At 43.2% G+C, this 16,048-nt stretch overlaps 2 pseudogenes across 2 annotated transcripts; both read right to left on the bottom strand.

The window, feature by feature from the left end:
• Positions 1 to 3,988: 3,988 nt before the first annotated feature.
• LOC309656591 (E3 ubiquitin-protein ligase makorin-1 pseudogene) lies at positions 3,989 to 5,407 on the bottom strand (annotated as a pseudogene). The gene has a single exon. The product of its transcript is annotated as an E3 ubiquitin-protein ligase makorin-1 pseudogene (transcript).
• A 4,922-nt stretch (positions 5,408 to 10,329) lies between these two features.
• Positions 10,330 to 11,748, bottom strand: LOC309656588 (E3 ubiquitin-protein ligase makorin-1 pseudogene; annotated as a pseudogene). Its single transcript has one exon. The product of its transcript is annotated as an E3 ubiquitin-protein ligase makorin-1 pseudogene (transcript).
• Positions 11,749 to 16,048: the final 4,300 nt, after the last annotated feature.

The following is a 16,048-nucleotide window of genomic DNA, read 5'->3' as shown; positions in this document are numbered from 1 at the left end:
GTCCCTCTTAAAGTTGAGCGTATGCATTTCTCCACAACACCTTCAGCATTTATTGTTTATAGTTTTCTTGCTGATGGTTATTCTGACTGGTTTGAGATAATACCTCTTTGTGGTTGAATTTGCATGTGTCTCATAATCCGTTGAAATTGAGCTTTAAGGCACGTGCTTTTATTTTTCAATCTGTGATTACAGCTTAGTTCTTCAAAGTGTTTTCTTAAAGTATGTGTCACATTTTGAAATGCTTTGGCCATTTACCTCCCTCTAAACATTTTGAGGGCAGGTTTCATTTACAGCCCTGCCGTACTTGTTCATATGAAGTGAGCATTAGCACAGGTTTCAAAGCTGCTTTTGCAGGTAACGGCCAGAGGACGGCAGCCTCTCTACGTCCCCCACTCTGGTAACTAGGGAAACAACCCTCCCGGCCAGTGGTGTTCCTCGGTTATAAATTAGAGTGGAATGTGCCCGGATAAACCCACAAAAGCGGATGTCTCCTTACTTTTGTTTGTTTTTTAAATTTAATTTATAGTTTTTATTGGAGTAATATTCCATTGTGTACATAGACCACTTCTTCTTGGTGCATTCCTGTATTGATGGATATTTTCGTTGCTTCCAAGTGTTGGCTATGGTAAATATTGCTGGAGTGCAGGATTGCCAGCCTGTGACTTTTTGATTCTCATTTCTCAGGGGTTACGCCCAGCACTGGGTGTGAATGATTGACCTGTAGCTCAATGTTCAAAGCACCTCCATTGTGTTTTCATTAGTGGCTCTTACCACGTCCCCCATAGAAGAGAGGGTAAGCATCTCTCCACAATCACTTCAGCATTTATTGTTTGCAGCATTTTTGCTAATGGCCATTCTGACTGCTGTGAGCTGATCGGTTTTTGTAATTTGGGTTTGCATGTCTTTAAAAATTCCTAAAATTCATCATTTTTCCTCGCCTTTTTGTTTTCTGTTAAAAAAAAATGTGAGTACAATATACCTCCTGAAATTGTCATCTTGAAAGGTTGCCCTCTTTTGAAACTTTGGTCGATTTTCGACCCCAGGAATTTTTGGAGGGCAGGAGTCATTTAAATAAATGCAAGTTTGGTGAATATTTAGTGACCTTTAGCAATGTGTTTAAGCTGCTGTTGTGGGAAATGGCCACAAGGAGGCCTCATTTCTCCGTTCCCAAATCTGGGTACTAAGGCAGCAGAGCCTTCCAGGAAGTCGTGTTCCTAGGTTTTAAATTAGAATGGAATGTGCCAGGAGAAACCCCCATAAGTTTAGGTCTCCTTACTTCTTCTTGGTTTTTTTTTTACTTTTTTTAATCGGGGTAAAGATTAGACTATTGTTTGTCCTAGGTGTACAGAATCTGGTTCATTTGTACATTGTATATGTCTATTCTTGTACAGATCCTCTTCCCATGTAAAATACTACAGAGTGTTCTGTAGACCTCCCTTGCTATATGGTCGGTCTTTTTGATAAATGTATATAATATGTATTTGTATACGTATAGTAACACTTATCTTAATTTATCCATTCCCCCCACCTTTCCTTTTACATGAGCATAGTTTGTTTTCTAATTCTGTGAGCGTCTTTCTCTGTGGAAATATGTTCATTTGTGTCAGTTTTTAGCTAACCCCTGTAAGTGATATCATAGGATATAGGTCTTTTGCTTTCCGACTTACATCATGTTTGGTGATTATCCCCAGGTTCACCTGTGGTGCCTCAAAGAGCAGTGTTTCATTGTTTTCCATGGCTAATATTCCATTGTGTACATGGACCACTTCTTCTTTATCCATTCACCTGTTGAAGAACATTTTGGTTGCTTCACTGTCTTGGCTATTGTGAATAAGGCTGCAGTGCAGCTTTTGCAGCCTATGTCTTCTCGATTCTGGTCTTCTCAGGTGAGAGGCCCAGTGGCGTGCCTGCTGGATTAAATGGTACCTCAATTTTTACTTTTTAATGCAGCTCCTTTCTGTTCTCATTGTTGGCTCTTACGACTTTACGTCTCACCAGCAGGTAGAGGGTACACAGTTCTCTAAAGCCCCTTTAGCATTTATTGTTTGTAGACTTTTTGCTGATGGTCAGTCGACTGGTGTGCGTTGAAACCTTTTTGTAGATTAGATTGCATGAGTCTAATATTTCCTGAGGTTGAGCTTTTATCCATTTTCCTGTTTTTTTTAAAGAGAGTGAGTAAAACTTCACTCTTCATACTATCTTCTTGAAAAATTGGCCTGTTTTGAATTGTTTTGTCCATTCCTTACCTCAGCACAATTTTTGAGGGCAGGTGTCCTTTATGGCCCCAAGTCCTTCTGAATGTTAATGACCATTAGCTGTGGGTGTAAAGTCGCTCTTGTGGGAAACGGCCACAAGGCGGCAGCATTTCTCCTTTTCAAATCTGGTTACTAATGCAACAGAGCCTTAATTGAAGTGGTGTTCTAGGTTGTAAACTAGAATGGAATGTGCCAGGAAAAAGCCCTTTAAGTTTATGTCTCATTACTTCTTTTTTTTGGGGGGAGGGAGGTTTAAAATTGTTTTATTTGGGAAAAGTGCGTCTTACAAAAGGGCTGCTGAAAAAGACAGAGACCCCTGCAAGAATTACTTGTTTTTGCTTAACGTGAAAGTATGAGTGGTATCCAAGGCATCAAAGCAGTAGATGGACAAATCAGGTTTATCTCCAAGTTACTTTCAGGAAATAGAGCAACAAAACGCAAATTTATATTTTCTGATCAAGGAATTCTTCTAACAATTTAACTTTAGCTTATCTCGTGGATTACCACCCCTCCGTCCCCTTTTAGTGGAAAAACATGACTTACTACTGCAAACCAATTACTCCACTACAGGAAACACCTTAGAACATAGTTTTGAATCACACCTGTCTAGCTGCAAAGCTCAGGGATGGCATGAGGCAAATACCCACACAAACGGACCCAACAACCCGACAACAAAACCCCTCAAATGAGGACAAAGGCTTGTCAAAAAGTGCCTGGACTAGAAAGTCTAGGAGATCATAAATCATTAAATACAACTGTGTAACTGAGACCCAATGTGTGTTAATACATGAGATAACCAGATAGTTGAACCTCTATGGCTAAGCCCATTTCCCTATGTATATAGACAGAGCTAGCCCTGCTCTATTAACAGCTACCAATATACTGCTTTGTTCTTTAAGATCTATTTGCCACACGAGGCTGAAACCAGTAAACTTGAGTTTTTCCACTAAGGCTACAGACACTGCATCTATGCAGGGATGAGAAGCTTGTTGCACACTCACACGTACCAAGTCTATCAGCCCTTGGGAGTCAACTTCCAACTCTGCATTTATTTTATTCCGCTATATCTTTATATGTGTTCTTTCACAATTTTCCTATCAGGCTAAACACAGTAAAAATCTCAACACAGTCGCACCTGGTTCTGGTTACCCAGCAGTAGTACATGTGTGCAATTAAACAAGAGACGAAAACCACAGAACGAGTGCACAGGGTGGGGATTCCAGGGCAGGGAACAGATATAAAAACACAGATGTGCAGAATTCACCAGAAACCTCAAGCATCCGCCTAAGTCTATAGCAGAAGGCTACATGCCACAGTTCAGATCCTTCACCTATCACCCCAATTCTTGGACCCAAAAGCAGGGCCAATGCTGTTACTTTTGAACCTGGGGTCCTCAAAAATGAGTACTGGAAATCCGGAAATGCTACCCTTGAACTGTGTGAATCTGGCTGAAAACAGATGACGCAGCAAACCTACACTCTGTCTGACCGTTAAATTCATGTTACAAGAAAACTAACTTTAAGATTCATTGTGGAACTTTTTTAAACAGAGAAAACAACATACTCCTTGGGGAAAGGTGAGGGATTGAGAAGACAGGCCCTGGGTAAAAATTATTACGACAGCACCTGGACTTGAGAGGCCTGCCTAGAAGAGAACCACGGGCACTGCTGCCACCAGCGGGGAGGGCTGCCGTCTGAGGCTCAGCAGACCAGTTCACACGCCCAGCAAAGCTGCTATAGATCCAAGTCATAAAAATCTTCCAGCTCATCGTGAAACAAGTCCCACTCGTCTTCAGAGTCTGTCAGGTCGTCGTCCCCACCTGCAGCCAAAAGCACAAGCAACATCTCGCCCAGCTCAAAGGTGACAACCTCTTCTTCGTCGTTGTCAAAGGGGTTGCCGTTCTCTCTTTCCTCAATGAGCTCCCAGAAGTGGTTCCTTCGTTGGGCCCGCTATGTGCTTGATGTTCCCACTTTCTGTCTCTGTGGCTCCTCTCTACGGCATCAGGGTACGCATGCTTGTAAACGCAGTTCCCTCCAAATGGGCAGCTCCCACGTCCTTCTTCAAAATACCTGCACGCCTTGTTGCTCATTGCCTCCTTGTATTTCTGAATGAGTTTCTGCTTCTTTTCTTTCTCCTCCACCCAGTCCTCACTTGGAATGACAATGTTAGATGTGATCCGGCATTCTGGGCAGTACTTTATGATCTTGCTCTCAAATTGCTTAGCACTCCTCCACTTGCGAATACACTTGAGACAGTAGGTGTGGTTGCAGTTGGAGAGGATTCCGAAGCGGCGCTCGCGGGGGTTGGCTTTCTCATAGACCACCTCCATGCAGATCCCACACACCAGGTCCTTGCTGTGCTGCACAGCAAACGAGAGCTCCATGTCCTTCTCATGGGCCTCGATGCAAGATTTTATATGTTGTGATCTTTGGGCAGCATCCACTGGATGGAAGACCTGCAGCCCACACATATCACACGCGTCTCCATGGAGATACACACAGTTCTCCCCATATCGGCACTCTCCCACTGCAGCATAGGGGCAGATCTGCTTCTTTGTTTCCACTGCAATTTGCTCCTTCTCTGATTCTTCCTTGGTCACTGAGCCCTGCAGGGGTGCTTCAGTGGAGGAAGGGGCAGTACGGCCACAGTAGGGCTGCCCAGGAACAAACTCAATGGCGTTCACCCAGTCTTCTGAACGCGCTCCTACAGTTGAAAAGTTTGAATTTCTTGACTCAGCTTCGCCCATATGCATTTCACCAATCTGTCCAACTACTGATGAGAGACTTGAGGAAGCAGCAAGGGGTGACTTTGCAGTTAGATCTGTAGCAGTTGCAATGGCTTGCTGTGTTCATATTTGCAGCGGTCTCCGTACCCTCGCTGAAAATACTTGTACACTACACCATATGGACTGTCAGAGAGGTCACGTGAGTATCGACAGTTATCTCCTTCCTTACAAACCCCATGCATGAAATACCTGCAGGTGACCTGTTTGGTCCCGCCGCCGCCGCTGCCGTCGCTGTCAAATCCCGTGCCCCCAGGGACGGGGAGGTGACTGTGGGGATAGGGGTGGGGGAGGCCGCTGCCACCGCCGCCCCTGCCGCTCCTGCTCCTGATGTTGTGGCTGTTGTTCCCGGAGCTGCAGCCTCCGCCATTACTGTTTATCCCACACAGCAGTGGCGCCGGAACTTCCGGGATCACATAATTCCGGTCCGGCTGAGGGGGGAGAAGGCGGCGAGGCGAGGGGTGGGAAGGGGAGGGACACTGAGGCGCCCGCTCACTCCCCTCTGGCCCGCGTCGCGTCTCTGAGCACTCTCGCCGCTCGAACTGCGGGCCGGAGCCCGAGCACCCCCTTCTCATTACTTCTTGTTCGTATTTTTAAGTAAATTTTTATTTTTTATCACAGCAAATTTGATTACAATATTTTGTTTGCTCTAGGTGTGCAAGATGTGGTTTTTTCACACATATACATATATCTATTCTTCTTCGTATCCTTTTCCCATGTAGGTTATGACACAATGTTGAGTAGTCTTCTCTTGGTATTCTGTAGGTCTTTGGTGATTCTGTATTTCACATGTGTTTGTATATCTCTGTTAACCCCAATACCGTAATGTATCCAATCCTCACACACCTTTCCATTTGGTGAACCATAAGTTTGTTTAATGAATCTGTGATTGCCTTTCTCTGTGGAAATATCTTCATTGGTATCAATTTTTTGGTAACACTTACAAGTGATAGGATAGGATATGTGTCTTTCGCTTTCTCACTTACTACAAGTTGCGTGATTACTTCTAGACTCATCTATGGTGCTGCAAATGGCCTTGTTTCATTTTTTCGCTAGCTAATATTCCATCTCTACATGTAGCAGTTCTTCTTTGTCCCCCCATCTGTTGGTGGACTTTTTGGTTACTTCCATATCTTGGCTATTGTAATACTGTGCAGTGCAGTTTTGCCTGCCTGTGTCTTTCCAGTTCTGTCTTCAGAGGGTATAGGTCCAGGAAGGGGCCTGCTGGATCATATGGTAGCTCAATATTTCCCTTTTAAAGACACCTCCATTCAGTTCTCATTAGTGGCTCTTTCCAAGTTACGTCCCTCTTAAAGTTGAGCGTATGCATTTCTCCACAACACCTTCAGCATTTATTGTTTATAGTTTTCTTGCTGATGGTTATTCTGACTGGTTTGAGATAATACCTCTTTGTGGTTGAATTTGCATGTGTCTCATAATCCGTTGAAATTGAGCTTTAAGGCACGTGCTTTTATTTTTCAAACTGTGATTACAGCTTAGTTCTTCAAAGTGTTTTCTTAAAGTATGTGTCACATTTTGAAATGCTTTGGCCATTTACCTCCCTCTAAACATTTTGAGGGCAGGTTTCATTTACAGCCCTGCCGTACTTGTTCATATGAAGTGAGCATTAGCACAGGTTTCAAAGCTGCTTTTGCAGGTAACGGCCAGAGGACGGCAGCCTCTCTACGTCCCCCACTCTGGTAACTAGGGAAACAGCCCTCACGGCCAGTGGTGTTCCTCGGTTATAAATTAGAGTGGAATGTGCCCGGATAAACCCACAAAAGCGGATGTCTCCTTACTTTTGTTTGTTTTTTAAATTTAATTTATACTTTTTATTGGAGTAATATTCCATTGTGTACATAGACCACTTCTTCTTGGTGCATTCCTGTATTGATGGATATTTTCGTTGCTTCCAAGTGTTGGCTATGGTAAATATTGCTGGAGTGCAGGATTGCCAGCCTGTGACTTTTTGATTCTCATTTCTCAGGGGTTACGCCCAGCACTGGGTGTGAATGATTGACCTGTAGCTCAATGTTCAAAGCACCTCCATTGTGTTTTCATTAGTGGCTCTTACCACGTCCCCCATAGAAGAGAGGGTAAGCATCTCTCCACAATCACCTCAGCATTTATTATTTGCAGCATTTTTGCTAATGGCCATTCTGACTGCTGTGAGCTGATCGGTTTTTGTAATTTGGGTTTGCATGTCTTTAAAAATTCCTAAAATTCATCATTTTTCCTCGTCTTTTTGTTTTCTGTTAAAAAAAAATGTGAGTACAATATACCTCCTGAAATTGTCATCTTGAAAGGTTGCCCTCTTTTGAAACTTTGGTCGATTTTCGACCCCAGGAATTTTTGGAGGGCAGGAGTCATTTAAATAAATGCAAGTTTGGTGAATATTTAGTGACCTTTAGCAATGTGTTTAAGCTGCTGTTGTGGGAAATGGCCACAAGGAGGCCTCATTTCTCCGTTCCCAAATCTGGGTACTAAGGCAGCAGAGCCTTCCAGGAAGTCGTGTTCCTAGGTTTTAAATTAGAATGGAATGTGCCAGGAGAAACCCCCATAAGTTTAGGTCTCCTTACTTCTTCTTGGTTTTTTTTTTTACTTTTTTTAATCGGGGTAAAGATTAGACTATTGTTTGTCCTAGGTGTACAGAATCTGGTTCATTTGTACATTGTATATGTCTATTCTTGTACAGATCCTCTTCCCATGTAAAATACTACAGAGTGTTCTGTAGACCTCCCTTGCTATATGGTCGGTCTTTTTGATAAATGTATATAATATGTATTTGTATACGTATAGTAACACTCATCTTAATTTATCCATTCCCCCCACCTTTCCTTTTACATGAGCATAGTTTGTTTTCTAATTCTGTGAGCGTCTTTCTCTGTGGAAATATGTTCATTTGTGTCAGTTTTTAGCTAACCCCTGTAAGTGATATCATAGGATATAGGTCTTTTGCTTTCCGACTTACATCATGTTTGGTGATTATCCCCAGGTTCACCTGTGGTGCCTCAAAGAGCAGTGTTTCATTGTTTTCCATGGCTAATATTCCATTGTGTACATGGACCACTTCTTCTTTATCCATTCACCTGTTGAAGAACATTTTGGTTGCTTCACTGTCTTGGCTATTGTGAATAAGGCTGCAGTGCAGCTTTTGCAGCCTATGTCTTCTCGATTCTGGTCTTCTCAGGTGAGAGGCCCAGTGGCGTGCCTGCTGGATTAAATGGTACCTCAATTTTTACTTTTTAATGCAGCTCCTTTCTGTTCTCATTGTTGGCTCTTACGACTTTACGTCTCACCAGCAGGTAGAGGGTACACAGTTCTCTAAAGCCCCTTTAGCATTTATTGTTTGTAGACTTTTTGCTGATGGTCAGTCGACTGGTGTGCGTTGAAACCTTTTTGTAGATTAGATTGCATGAGTCTAATATTTCCTGAGGTTGAGCTTTTATCCATTTTCCTGTTTTTTTTAAAGAGAGTGAGTAAAACTTCACTCTTCATACTATCTTCTTGAAAAATTGGCCTGTTTTGAATTGTTTTGTCCATTCCTTACCTCAGCACAATTTTTGAGGGCAGGTGTCCTTTATGGCCCCAAGTCCTTCTGAATGTTAATGACCATTAGCTGTGGGTGTAAAGTCGCTCTTGTGGGAAACGGCCACAAGGCGGCAGCATTTCTCCTTTTCAAATCTGGTTACTAATGCAACAGAGCCTTAATTGAAGTGGTGTTCTAGGTTGTAAACTAGAATGGAATGTGCCAGGAAAAAGCCCTTTAAGTTTATGTCTCATTACTTCTTTTTTTTGGGGGGAGGGAGGTTTAAAATTGTTTTATTTGGGAAAAGTGCGTCTTACAAAAGGGCTGCTGAAAAAGACAGAGACCCCTGCAAGAATTACTTGTTTTTGCTTAACGTGAAAGTATGAGTGGTATCCAAGGCATCAAAGCAGTAGATGGACAAATCAGGTTTATCTCCAAGTTACTTTCAGGAAATAGAGCAACAAAACGCAAATTTATATTTTCTGATCAAGGAATTCTTCTAACAATTTAACTTTAGCTTATCTCGTGGATTACCACCCCTCCGTCCCCTTTTAGTGGAAAAACATGACTTACTACTGCAAACCAATTACTCCACTACAGGAAACACCTTAGAACATAGTTTTGAATCACACCTGTCTAGCTGCAAAGCTCAGGGATGGCATGAGGCAAATACCCACACAAACGGACCCAACAACCCGACAACAAAACCCCTCAAATGAGGACAAAGGCTTGTCAAAAAGTGCCTGGACTAGAAAGTCTAGGAGATCATAAATCATTAAATACAACTGTGTAACTGAGACCCAATGTGTGTTAATACATGAGATAACCAGATAGTTGAACCTCTATGGCTAAGCCCATTTCCCTATGTATATAGACAGAGCTAGCCCTGCTCTATTAACAGCTACCAATATACTGCTTTGTTCTTTAAGATCTATTTGCCACACGAGGCTGAAACCAGTAAACTTGAGTTTTTCCACTAAGGCTACAGACACTGCATCTATGCAGGGATGAGAAGCTTGTTGCACACTCACACGTACCAAGTCTATCAGCCCTTGGGGGTCAACTTCCAACTCTGCATTTATTTTATTCCGCTATATCTTTATATGTGTTCTTTCACAATTTTCCTATCAGGCTAAACACAGTAAAAATCTCAACACAGTCGCACCTGGTTCTGGTTACCCAGCAGTAATACATGTGTGCAATTAAACAAGAGACGAAAACCACAGAACGAGTGCACAGGGTGGGGATTCCAGGGCAGGGAACAGATATAAAAACACAGATGTGCAGAATTCACCAGAAACCTCAAGCATCCGCCTAAGTCTATAGCAGAAGGCTACATGCCACAGTTCAGATCCTTCACCTATCACCCCAATTCTTGGACCCAAAAGCAGGGCCAATGCTGTTACTTTTGAACCTGGGGTCCTCAAAAATGAGTACTGGAAATTCGGAAATGCTACCCTTGAACTGTGTGAATCTGGCTGAAAACAGATGACGCAGCAAACCTACACTCTGTCTGACCGTTAAATTCATGTTACAAGAAAACTAACTTTAAGATTCATTGTGGAACTTTTTTAAACAGAGAAAACAACATACTCCTTGGGGAAAGGTGAGGGATTGAGAAGACAGGCCCTGGGTAAAAATTATTACGACAGCACCTGGACTTGAGAGGCCTGCCTAGAAGAGAACCACGGGCACTGCTGCCACCAGCGGGGAGGGCTGCCGTCTGAGGCTCAGCAGACCAGTTCACACGCCCAGCAAAGCTGCTATAGATCCAAGTCATAAAAATCTTCCAGCTCATCGTGAAACAAGTCCCACTCGTCTTCAGAGTCTGTCAGGTCGTCGTCCCCACCTGCAGCCAAAAGCACAAGCAACATCTCGCCCAGCTCAAAGGTGACAACCTCTTCTTCGTCGTTGTCAAAGGGGTTGCCGTTCTCTCTTTCCTCAATGAGCTCCCAGAAGTGGTTCCTTCGTTGGGCCCGCTATGTGCTTGATGTTCCCACTTTCTGTCTCTGTGGCTCCTCTCTACGGCATCAGGGTACGCATGCTTGTAAACGCAGTTCCCTCCAAATGGGCAGCTCCCACGTCCTTCTTCAAAATACCTGCACGCCTTGTTGCTCATTGCCTCCTTGTATTTCTGAATGAGTTTCTGCTTCTTTTCTTTCTCCTCCACCCAGTCCTCACTTGGAATGACAATGTTAGATGTGATCCGGCATTCTGGGCAGTACTTTATGATCTTGCTCTCAAATTGCTTAGCACTCCTCCACTTGCGAATACACTTGAGACAGTAGGTGTGGTTGCAGTTGGAGAGGATTCCGAAGCGGCGCTCGCGGGGGTTGGCTTTCTCATAGACCACCTCCATGCAGATCCCACACACCAGGTCCTTGCTGTGCTGCACAGCAAACGAGAGCTCCATGTCCTTCTCATGGGCCTCGATGCAAGATTTTATATGTTGTGATCTTTGGGCAGCATCCACTGGATGGAAGACCTGCAGCCCACACATATCACACGCGTCTCCATGGAGATACACACAGTTCTCCCCATATCGGCACTCTCCCACTGCAGCATAGGGGCAGATCTGCTTCTTTGTTTCCACTGCAATTTGCTCCTTCTCTGATTCTTCCTTGGTCACTGAGCCCTGCAGGGGTGCTTCAGTGGAGGAAGGGGCAGTACGGCCACAGTAGGGCTGCCCAGGAACAAACTCAATGGCGTTCACCCAGTCTTCTGAACGCGCTCCTACAGTTGAAAAGTTTGAATTTCTTGACTCAGCTTCGCCCATATGCATTTCACCAATCTGTCCAACTACTGATGAGAGACTTGAGGAAGCAGCAAGGGGTGACTTTGCAGTTAGATCTGTAGCAGTTGCAATGGCTTGCTGTGTTCATATTTGCAGCGGTCTCCGTACCCTCGCTGAAAATACTTGTACACTACACCATATGGACTGTCAGAGAGGTCACGTGAGTATCGACAGTTATCTCCTTCCTTACAAACCCCATGCATGAAATACCTGCAGGTGACCTGTTTGGTCCCGCCGCCGCCGCTGCCGTCGCTGTCAAATCCCGTGCCCCCAGGGACGGGGAGGTGACTGTGGGGATAGGGGTGGGGGAGGCCGCTGCCACCGCCGCCCCTGCTGCTCCTGCTCCTGATGTTGTGGCTGTTGTTCCCGGAGCTGCAGCCTCCGCCATTACTGTTTATCCCACACAGCAGTGGCGCCGGAACTTCCGGGATCACATAATTCCGGTCCGGCTGAGGGGGGAGAAGGCGGCGAGGCGAGGGGTGGGAAGGGGAGGGACACTGAGGCGCCCGCTCACTCCCCTCTGGCCCGCGTCGCGTCTCTGAGCACTCTCGCCGCTCGAACTGCGGGCCGGAGCCCGAGCACCCCCTTCTCATTACTTCTTGTTCGTATTTTTAAGTAAATTTTTATTTTTTATCACAGCAAATTTGATTACAATATTTTGTTTGCTCTAGGTGTGCAAGATGTGGTTTTTTCACACATATACATATATCTATTCTTCTTCGTATCCTTTTCCCATGTAGGTTATGACACAATGTTGAGTAGTCTTCTCTTGGTATTCTGTAGGTCTTTGGTGATTCTGTATTTCACATGTGTTTGTATATCTCTGTTAACCCCAATACCGTAATGTATCCAATCCTCACACACCTTTCCATTTGGTGAACCATAAGTTTGTTTAATGAATCTGTGATTGCCTTTCTCTGTGGAAATATCTTCATTGGTATCAATTTTTTGGTAACACTTACAAGTGATAGGATAGGATATGTGTCTTTCGCTTTCTCACTTACTACAAGTTGCGTGATTACTTCTAGACTCATCTATGGTGCTGCAAATGGCCTTGTTTCATTTTTTCGCTAGCTAATATTCCATCTCTACATGTAGCAGTTCTTCTTTGTCCCCCCATCTGTTGGTGGACTTTTTGGTTACTTCCATATCTTGGCTATTGTAATACTGTGCAGTGCAGTTTTGCCTGCCTGTGTCTTTCCAGTTCTGTCTTCAGAGGGTATAGGTCCAGGAAGGGGCCTGCTGGATCATATGGTAGCTCAATATTTCCCTTTTAAAGACACCTCCATTCAGTTCTCATTAGTGGCTCTTTCCAAGTTACGTCCCTCTTAAAGTTGAGCGTATGCATTTCTCCACAACACCTTCAGCATTTATTGTTTATAGTTTTCTTGCTGATGGTTATTCTGACTGGTTTGAGATAATACCTCTTTGTGGTTGAATTTGCATGTGTCTCATAATCCGTTGAAATTGAGCTTTAAGGCACGTGCTTTTATTTTTCAATCTGTGATTACAGCTTAGTTCTTCAAAGTGTTTTCTTAAAGTATGTGTCACATTTTGAAATGCTTTGGCCATTTACCTCCCTCTAAACATTTTGAGGGCAGGTTTCATTTACAGCCCTGCCGTACTTGTTCATATGAAGTGAGCATTAGCACAGGTTTCAAAGCTGCTTTTGCAGGTAACGGCCAGAGGACGGCAGCCTCTCTACGTCCCCCACTCTGGTAACTAGGGAAACAGCCCTCACGGCCAGTGGTGTTCCTCGGTTATAAATTAGAGTGGAATGTGCCCGGATAAACCCACAAAAGCGGATGTCTCCTTACTTTTGTTTGTTTTTTAAATTTAATTTATAGTTTTTATTGGAGTAATATTCCATTGTGTACATAGACCACTTCTTCTTGGTGCATTCCTGTATTGATGGATATTTTCGTTGCTTCCAAGTGTTGGCTATGGTAAATATTGCTGGAGTGCAGGATTGCCAGCCTGTGACTTTTTGATTCTCATTTCTCAGGGGTTACGCCCAGCACTGGGTGTGAATGATTGACCTGTAGCTCAATGTTCAAAGCACCTCCATTGTGTTTTCATTAGTGGCTCTTACCACGTCCCCCATAGAAGAGAGGGTAAGCATCTCTCCACAATCACCTCAGCATTTATTATTTGCAGCATTTTTGCTAATGGCCATTCTGACTGCTGTGAGCTGATCGGTTTTTGTAATTTGGGTTTGCATGTCTTTAAAAATTCCTAAAATTCATCATTTTTCCTCGCCTTTTTGTTTTCTGTTAAAAAAAAATGTGAGTACAATATACCTCCTGAAATTGTCATCTTGAAAGGTTGCCCTCTTTTGAAACTTTGGTCGATTTTCGACCCCAGGAATTTTTGGAGGGCAGGAGTCATTTAAATAAATGCAAGTTTGGTGAATATTTAGTGACCTTTAGCAATGTGTTTAAGCTGCTGTTGTGGGAAATGGCCACAAGGAGGCCTCATTTCTCCGTTCCCAAATCTGGGTACTAAGGCAGCAGAGCCTTCCAGGAAGTCGTGTTCCTAGGTTTTAAATTAGAATGGAATGTGCCAGGAGAAACCCCCATAAGTTTAGGTCTCCTTACTTCTTCTTGGTTTTTTTTTTTACTTTTTTTAATCGGGGTAAAGATTAGACTATTGTTTGTCCTAGGTGTACAGAATCTGGTTCATTTGTACATTGTATATGTCTATTCTTGTACAGATCCTCTTCCCATGTAAAATACTACAGAGTGTTCTGTAGACCTCCCTTGCTATATGGTCGGTCTTTTTGATAAATGTATATAATATGTATTTGTATACGTATAGTAACACTTATCTTAATTTATCCATTCCCCCCACCTTTCCTTTTACATGAGCATAGTTTGTTTTCTAATTCTGTGAGCGTCTTTCTCTGTGGAAATATGTTCATTTGTGTCAGTTTTTAGCTAACCCCTGTAAGTGATATCATAGGATATAGGTCTTTTGCTTTCCGACTTACATCATGTTTGGTGATTATCCCCAGGTTCACCTGTGGTGCCTCAAAGAGCAGTGTTTCATTGTTTTCCATGGCTAATATTCCATTGTGTACATGGACCACTTCTTCTTTATCCATTCACCTGTTGAAGAACATTTTGGTTGCTTCACTGTCTTGGCTATTGTGAATAAGGCTGCAGTGCAGCTTTTGCAGCCTATGTCTTCTCGATTCTGGTCTTCTCAGGTGAGAGGCCCAGTGGCGTGCCTGCTGGATTAAATGGTACCTCAATTTTTACTTTTTAATGCAGCTCCTTTCTGTTCTCATTGTTGGCTCTTACGACTTTACGTCTCACCAGCAGGTAGAGGGTACACAGTTCTCTAAAGCCCCTTTAGCATTTATTGTTTGTAGACTTTTTGCTGATGGTCAGTCGACTGGTGTGCGTTGAAACCTTTTTGTAGATTAGATTGCATGAGTCTAATATTTCCTGAGGTTGAGCTTTTATCCATTTTCCTGTTTTTTTTAAAGAGAGTGAGTAAAACTTCACTCTTCATACTATCTTCTTGAAAAATTGGCCTGTTTTGAATTGTTTTGTCCATTCCTTACCTCAGCACAATTTTTGAGGGCAGGTGTCCTTTATGGCCCCAAGTCCTTCTGAATGTTAATGACCATTAGCTGTGGGTGTAAAGTCGCTCTTGTGGGAAACGGCCACAAGGCGGCAGCATTTCTCCTTTTCAAATCTGGTTACTAATGCAACAGAGCCTTAATTGAAGTGGTGTTCTAGGTTGTAAACTAGAATGGAATGTGCCAGGAAAAAGCCCTTTAAGTTTATGTCTCATTACTTCTTTTTTTTGGGGGGAGGGAGGTTTAAAATTGTTTTATTTGGGAAAAGTGCGTCTTACAAAAGGGCTGCTGAAAAAGACAGAGACCCCTGCAAGAATTACTTGTTTTTGCTTAACGTGAAAGTATGAGTGGTATCCAAGGCATCAAAGCAGTAGATGGACAAATCAGGTTTATCTCCAAGTTACTTTCAGGAAATAGAGCAACAAAACGCAAATTTATATTTTCTGATCAAGGAATTCTTCTAACAATTTAACTTTAGCTTATCTCGTGGATTACCACCCCTCCGTCCCCTTTTAGTGGAAAAACATGACTTACTACTGCAAACCAATTACTCCACTACAGGAAACACCTTAGAACATAGTTTTGAATCACACCTGTCTAGCTGCAAAGCTCAGGGATGGCATGAGGCAAATACCCACACAAACGGACCCAACAACCCGACAACAAAACCCCTCAAATGAGGACAAAGGCTTGTCAAAAAGTGCCTGGACTAGAAAGTCTAGGAGATCATAAATCATTAAATACAACTGTGTAACTGAGACCCAATGTGTGTTAATACATGAGATAACCAGATAGTTGAACCTCTATGGCTAAGCCCATTTCCCTATGTATATAGACAGAGCTAGCCCTGCTCTATTAACAGCTACCAATATACTGCTTTGTTCTTTAAGATCTATTTGCCACACGAGGCTGAAACCAGTAAACTTGAGTTTTTCCACTAAGGCTACAGACACTGCATCTATGCAGGGATGAGAAGCTTGTTGCACACTCACACGTACCAAGTCTATCAGCCCTTGGGGGTCAACTTCCAACTCTGCATTTATTTTATTCCGCTATATCTTTATATGTGTTCTTTCACAATTTTCCTATCAGGCTAAACACA

This window comes from Balaenoptera physalus (genome assembly GCF_965194825.1).
Source record: "Balaenoptera physalus genome assembly, contig: SUPER_2_unloc_15, whole genome shotgun sequence".
In the NCBI taxonomy this organism is placed as follows: domain Eukaryota; kingdom Metazoa; phylum Chordata; class Mammalia; order Artiodactyla; family Balaenopteridae; genus Balaenoptera; species Balaenoptera physalus.
Note: the sequence above shows the minus strand (reverse complement) of the source record. Positions and strands in the feature narration are given on the sequence as shown.